General features: G+C 38.8%; 1 pseudogene; it reads left to right on the top strand.

Moving 5' to 3' along the window:
• The first annotated feature begins 209 nt into the window (after nt 1–209).
• LOC125348496 lies at nt 210–3198 on the top strand (annotated as a pseudogene).
• Nucleotides 3199–6932: the final 3734 nt, after the last annotated feature.

Here is a 6932-nt window from a genome sequence, read left to right as displayed (position 1 = left end):
TTTGCACACAAACTTTCACTTGGATAAATTTTTTACTTACCAGAAGAAACCAGAAAGGTAGAAAGCCCTAGTAATACAAGGAGTACCAAGAACTTCAGGGTGCTGAGTTGATTTAGAGTAGCACACCTGAAAACTCCAGAACCAGGAGAAGGCAAGGTGCTGACACCAGGACTCTAGAACTGACATTATGTATGTTTTGTGAACCAATCATGAATTTCCAGGTAAGTATCTGGCTAGTTAATTCCTGGAGCAGTTGGCGCATACTGGACAGAGGTAATTCAAGATTAAAGCCAGAAGTCATTTGAAAAAGTCATTATTTCTGATCCTTGATTTGGATGGCACAGGTTTCAAATCAAAGATTTTTTTTTTTTTATTAAATGTGTTCTACCCCACAACTTTCTCCCAGCTACTTCTTACTCTGGACTTTTAGCTTCATTGTTGTAATCACTTCTGTCAAGCTGCAGAGTCTCACGGCCAGTCCCTATGATATGAACTGTTCCTTCTAAAATTACTATCTTATTACATTTTATACTATATTAAGGTTAAGTAGCAATCTCCAGAGCCTTTCATGGCTAGGCTGTGCATTTTTGAAATTGTGAATTCCGTCTTGAACATGTGAGGAGGTTCATCTGGCCTCAAGCAGATGGATTCTATCTCTTATGTAAAAAAAAAAAAAAAATCTCACCTATCTGAATTCAAGCAATTCTCATTTTAAAATGCAAAACCCAGGCATACACCAATGGCTCCTTCCTGGAAATCTAGCTACTCTAGACGTAGTCAGACCAGAAATTCTGATAGAATTTTATCTCTACTAAATTACCCCAAACTCAAAATTAGAGCTGTGGCTCAAGAGCTAGAGCAATAGCTTTGAGCAAAAGAAACTCAGAGATATCATCCAAGCTCTGTTCAAGGCACAGAACTGGCACACATAGGAAAAGCAAAATCCAAGAGTAAGAAGGGAATAAAGATTTATAAAAATTTTCTGCATTCACTGAACCAGTTTATTCATTGGAAAATGCCTATTGAGTATTATTCTATGTCAGAAACAATAAAAGAAAAGCAATAATGGGCAGAGCAATAAAACTTTACCTTCTATACACACTGTCAAAATACAGTATATTCAAAAGCCAAGAAAGCAAAGATCAAAACAGGAAGAAAGAATTGAATGAGTCATATGCAAGATGAAATATTCTCATATTGAATGTCAGACGGTTGCATGCTTTCCTTTATTTGTGGTAGTCACAATATGCCTTTTCATCTACAAACACACTCAATGTAAAAAAATTATACTGGAACATGATAAATTATATAGGCATCTAGGCATTCACACATAGTGAGACTAAAGAGTATTTACTGATATGAACTCTAGGAAATGGAAACAAAGGGATTTTTTTCCTTTGTTGCTATTTTTGTGTTTTATTCTTCTTTTTCTGTCTTTTTTCTTTCTTTCTTTCTTTTTTTTTTTTTTTTTTTTTGGTCATGGGGCTTGAATCCTTGGTCTGGGAACTGTCCCTGAGCTCTTCACTCAAGGCTAGCACTCTACCACTTGAGTCAAGTGCCACTTCCAATTTTCTGGTGGTTAATTGGAGATAAGAGTCTCATGAACTTTCCTGCAAGGCTGGCTTTTAACAGCAATCCTCACATCACAGCCTTGTGAGTAGCTAGGATTACAGGTGTGAGCCACTGGTGCCTATCTTATTGATTGATTGATGTTTTTCACTCATTATTGGGGCATTGTCCTTCAGATTCTCTTGCTCAATTCTAGTGCTCAATTACATGAGTCACAGATGTACTTCCAACAACATTTTGTATTAGACATGAGGGTCTCACGGACTTTCTTGTTTGGGCTGCCGTTGAGCTGCCATCCTCAAATCTCATCCTCCTGAATAGCTAGGATTACAAGTGGGAGACAATGATGCCTGTTTTTTTCCCCCCCTTTTGTCTAGTTTGTTCTTTTTTTGTATTTGGGAGGACTATGGGGGGCAAAGAAATGGTTGGACAAATGATGAAAAGATCAGCAGCAGTGTTTCATAGACACTATGATGAAAATGAACGATGGGAGGAAAAAAGTGGGAGAGCATGAGGGAAGGGGTGACATTGCCCACAAAGAAATATACTCCTTTAGGATATTGACAGGGTCCTAAGATGGCTGCCCGGCAGCCATTTCCTGGTCGAAGAAAGGATGTGGAGTGGGATACTTACTGCCTCCTGGCCTAAATGAAAGTGATATTGAGTCTAATTCTGAAGATGAAGCCATACCTGAGTCCAAGTTAAACGTATAAGCAGTTAAGGAGGATGGGACCAGTTGGCAATCAGATACCTCAGAGTTCCCCGAAGATGGGCCAGAAACTGAGCCTGGGGTCCAGGCAAATGCATATAAGGAGTGCCCTTCTATAATTCCCATAAATATGTGGAATATATTTCAAAAGAATTGCATAAAAAACAATCTGAACAAAACTTCAGCCTGAAGATTCAGAGGGAGAAAAAGAAAGCGCTACAGAAAAGATAAGTTGAAGAATGAAAAAGAATCTCATAGAGAGCAGTCGTCAAATAAAGCTCAGTGGAAGGAGCTTACTCACAATTTTGGAGCCAGTGATAGATTTGAACCTCCTGTGAAAAAGAAAAAGGTTGAAAAATCAAGTCTCGAAAAGAGGATAGACCAGGCTGTGGAGGAGTAGGATGTCGAGAAGGCTGAAAAACTCAGCAACCAGCTAGCCACGCAAGAGCTTGGTGTAAAAATTGCCAAAGCAATTAATTGCCTGCCACACGTTTGTAGAAGCCAAAAAGGAAGCTGAAAATTAACACGCTGCTGGAAAGAAGAAACTGGCATGGGGGTTTGAAGCAAAGAAGAGATGGGAAACCAAAAGCAACATGGGACATATGTAACCTTGCAGAGCTCAGAACACTTAAGAAATTCATGTGTTCACATTAAGAAGACTTTCCTGCTTAAGTGTGTTTGAAATTGATAGATGTAAGAAATTGATTGAAGTAGAAAAAACATGCATAAAACTTACGAGCTGATTATCAACTGTTGGACTTTTTCTAAGGAGTTTATTCTTGAAATGAATGTTTTTGTTATTTGTGTAAGAAACCTAAGCATACACAGAGGGAAAAAGTATGGGATTTTTCTAAAATCAATCTGCTTTCCATTTGTTTGGTATCGCAAAGCCTGTGAGGTCGTTGGGCTCTCTTTTCTGTTCTAGGCATGACTGGAATCGTTTCTGGAATCGTGATTTTAAGATTGTGACAGTTTTCACAAATAACTTAATGTTATAAAAACAATTATTTGTGGGGAACGCTGCAGGAGAGCTAGCAGCTATCCGTGTAGAGCCACGGATGCCCGGAACTCTGCTGCAAACCGCCGAGTAACTACATGCTCTGGGGCAAACCCAATGGGCATTAAGGCATGAATTGGCTCTGCCCCAGGCCTACACCTCCTGGAAAGTCCCTATTCAAAAGAGTCCCTAAATACAGGTGTCTGTTACCTATTGGCTCTTGATTACATCATATACTGGGCGATTTGCCTATACAGGCTTTGAAATTGTGCAATAAACTAGATCTGTACCTGGAGTCTGGTCTCCGTAGTCTGTCTCGACCGGGGCCCCCTCTTCTTCTGTGACTCTGTCTCCACTTGACCTCCAAGCCGCTGGCCTGCAGCGACTGTAGCAACTGCAGCAATTATTGATCCCTTATTGGCAGCAGTAGAACTGATATTTTTATGGTCACATAGTAAAATAATTTTTATATACCATCAGGTGAGATAATTAGACAAGGGAGATAAAATGTAGTATGGGGGGTGGTTTAGTTTCAGCTCTGCATAGACATTTCCTATCTTACCTCTGTTCTTTACATTATTAGATGGCATAGTTACTTTAAATGTATATCTTATATTAGATGTATAGTTTTATTAAACAGATAATTATAATTCCAAATAAAAAAGAAATATACTCCTTTAAATGTACCCTGACTTATATAACTGTACCCTCTCTGTACATCATCTTTACAATGACAATGAAAATGCACTCAGAAAATAAAGAGTCAAAGTAACTTTAAATTCTCCCGGAGGAGTGATCGACTAGTGCATTCTAAGGGAAGGAGAAAAAAAGAGTGAGCACCTAAGCCTTGTGGTTTTTCAGGTGTCCCTACTTTTAGGTCTCTGTGCTTCACTGATACACATGTCAAAGTAGTTGTCTTTTGTGGTCATGAATTCAAGTTATTAAATAAAACAACAAGGAAACAAAATCTAATGTAACATCACATTGCAGTATTAAAACCAACTGAGTCCCCAAACTATAGTGCTGAACTTCTCTCTAGGGCCACTTAGTTATTAGGAAGTTCCTACATTCAAAAGATGCATCCTTATCTCTCCCATTTAAACACGTAAATGATTTTCATGGTCATAAAAATGATGTCCTTTGTGTCAAACACACATTGGAGGGACTCTGTCATGATTTTCAAATAACAGTGAAACTTGGTTCTTTCTTTGACTGAAAATTCTCACTGAGAGCACTTGCCAGGATTGTTGGTGTGCAGAGAGCAGACACATTTGCATAAAAGCGGTTTTCCCAGTCTAGCCTTCCTCCTTTTTAACTTTTTTTTTTCCAGTCCTGAGGCTTAAACTCAGGAACTGAGCACTGTCCCTGGATTTAAAAAAATAATTACTTATTTTTTTGTCAAAGTGATGTACAGAGGGGCTACAGTTTCATACATAAGGCAGTGAGTACATTTCTTGTGAAATTTGTTACCTCCTCCCTCATTTTCCCCCTTCCCCTACATCTTTCCCTCTCCCCCCCACACCCGCCAGTGAGGTGTACAGTTGGTTTACACCAAATGGTTTTGTAAGTATTGCTGTTGGAGTCATTTTTCTTTTTATCCTTTGTCTCTCAATTTTGATATTCACTTTCTCTTCTCTAATTCTAATACCCATATAAACAGTATTCAGGGTACTCAGATGAGATAAAGTGATAGCACGGGAACAAACAAAAGAAGGGGATACAAGAGGATCATCAACAACAACAAAAAAATCTACAGTTTCAGATGGAACGTTGAAAGTAACTGTTACAACAGTGATATAACACTCATTTCCATAACATGGAGTTCATTTCACTTAGCCTCATCTTATGTGTTCATAAGGGCATAGCTATTGGGCTCTTGTGATCCTCTGCTGTGACTAGCCTAAATCTGTGCTGATCATTCCCTATGAGGGAAACCATAGAGTCCATGTTTCTTTGGGTCCTGCTCATTTCACTTAGTATAATTTTTTCAAAGTCCATCCATTTCCTTACAAATGGGGCAATGTCATTCTGATAGAGGCATAAAATTCCATTGTGTATATGTGCCACATTTTTCTGATCCATTCGTCTAGTGAGGAGCATCTGATTTGGTTCCATGTTTTAACAATGACAAATTTTGCTGCAATGAACATTGTTGTGCTGGTGGCTTTAGTGTGTTCTTGTTTGTAATCTTTTAGGTAGAGGCCCAAGAGTTAGGCTGCTGGGTCATAGGGGAGTTCTCTGTGTAGCCTTCTGAGGAATCTCCATACTGCTTTGCAGAGTGGTTGAACAAGTTTATATTCCCACCAACAATGAAGTAGGGTTCCCTTTGGCCACATCCCCTCCAGCATTTGTTATTGTTAGTTTTCCTGAAAATTGTCCCTGGATATTTTGCTCAAGGGTAGCCCTGTACCTCTTGATCCACAGTGTCACTTCTGGCTTTTTCAGTTTATGTGGTACTGAGGAATTGAACCCAGGGCTTCATGCATGCAAGGCAAGCACTCTACTACTAGGCCATATTCCCAGACCTTCCTCCTTTTGAAAGAAAACCTACAGCAATCTACAAGCACTATTTATTCGGCCAGGAACTGGCGCCACTGTATGAATGAGATGCTCCATTACAAGGGAGATTTCTCCTTTACTACCTACATCTTTTGCCTGATTCAGCATCATGAAAATATGAAAATTGCGGAAAAATAAAGTGTGAGAATCATTGTTGGCCCCATGCTCAGTGCCCCCTTAGATGCATCTGCATGCTCACTAACCCAGATATTTACTGTCTTCTCCCATCTGAACTCTGGGACTTGTTTGCTTCTCTCCCAACTACTGAGAGGTGCAACGGGGCTAACAACACACTTTGTGCTGCCCAAGGTTTGCTTCTCCAATGACCAGCTTTAAAGAATGTCCTCTTCACTCCCACCATACTTTGTGCTTCTTGGATCTTTTCCCAGAGGTCTAGGGAAATGAAGAAAGAATAGAGCATTTAAGAAAAAAAAAAAAAAAGGACAGAATCCTAAATAGGGTCAAAGTTTGCAGAAAAGAGGAAAAAGAACAAAATAAATTAGTTTGTTTTGTAGTGAAACACAAAACAATGTTGCCTACATCTAAAAGATAACGTGATTTTACTATTTAGTGAACTGACTGAGTACATCGTGTTGAACAAAATACAAACCACTGATCAGAAATAAAGAAAATTCTAGAATAGGTAGATGAATGGTTAGGACTTCAAGTACCATGTTGCAATTTCAGTTCTGTGTCATACTTCCTTAGGTGCTCAAGGAAACATTTCTCATGGCAAATTCCTCTTTTTTTCATTTTTAAAATATATTTTTTTTTGGTTTGTGGATAAGAACCAATGCTCCGGTTTCAATCTCCAGCAAAAAATAAATAATCGAACAACAAATGCTTTTTGTTACAGACTGGATGAATTAGAAGAACAAGCAGAAGAAGAGATGTTGACAATTCCTAAGAAAAAGGTTAGTCCTGTTCATACTCGGGCACACATCCTTCATCCTGAATGCATATCTGCCAATCTGTCATGGATTGTTTCTGTCCAAAAGTCCTTAAGTTGAGAGTTTCCACAGGGAATTTGAGTGACTTGACTTTGAAATTGAAAAATGATCATTACAAAAAAGGAGGGAAGAAAGGCAAAAGAACGAT

This window comes from Perognathus longimembris, chromosome 1, assembly GCF_023159225.1.
Source record: "Perognathus longimembris pacificus isolate PPM17 chromosome 1, ASM2315922v1, whole genome shotgun sequence".
Lineage (NCBI taxonomy): Eukaryota > Metazoa > Chordata > Mammalia > Rodentia > Heteromyidae > Perognathus > Perognathus longimembris.
The sequence above is the reverse complement of the archived record's forward strand: the minus strand, read 5'-3'. Positions and strand labels throughout refer to the sequence as shown.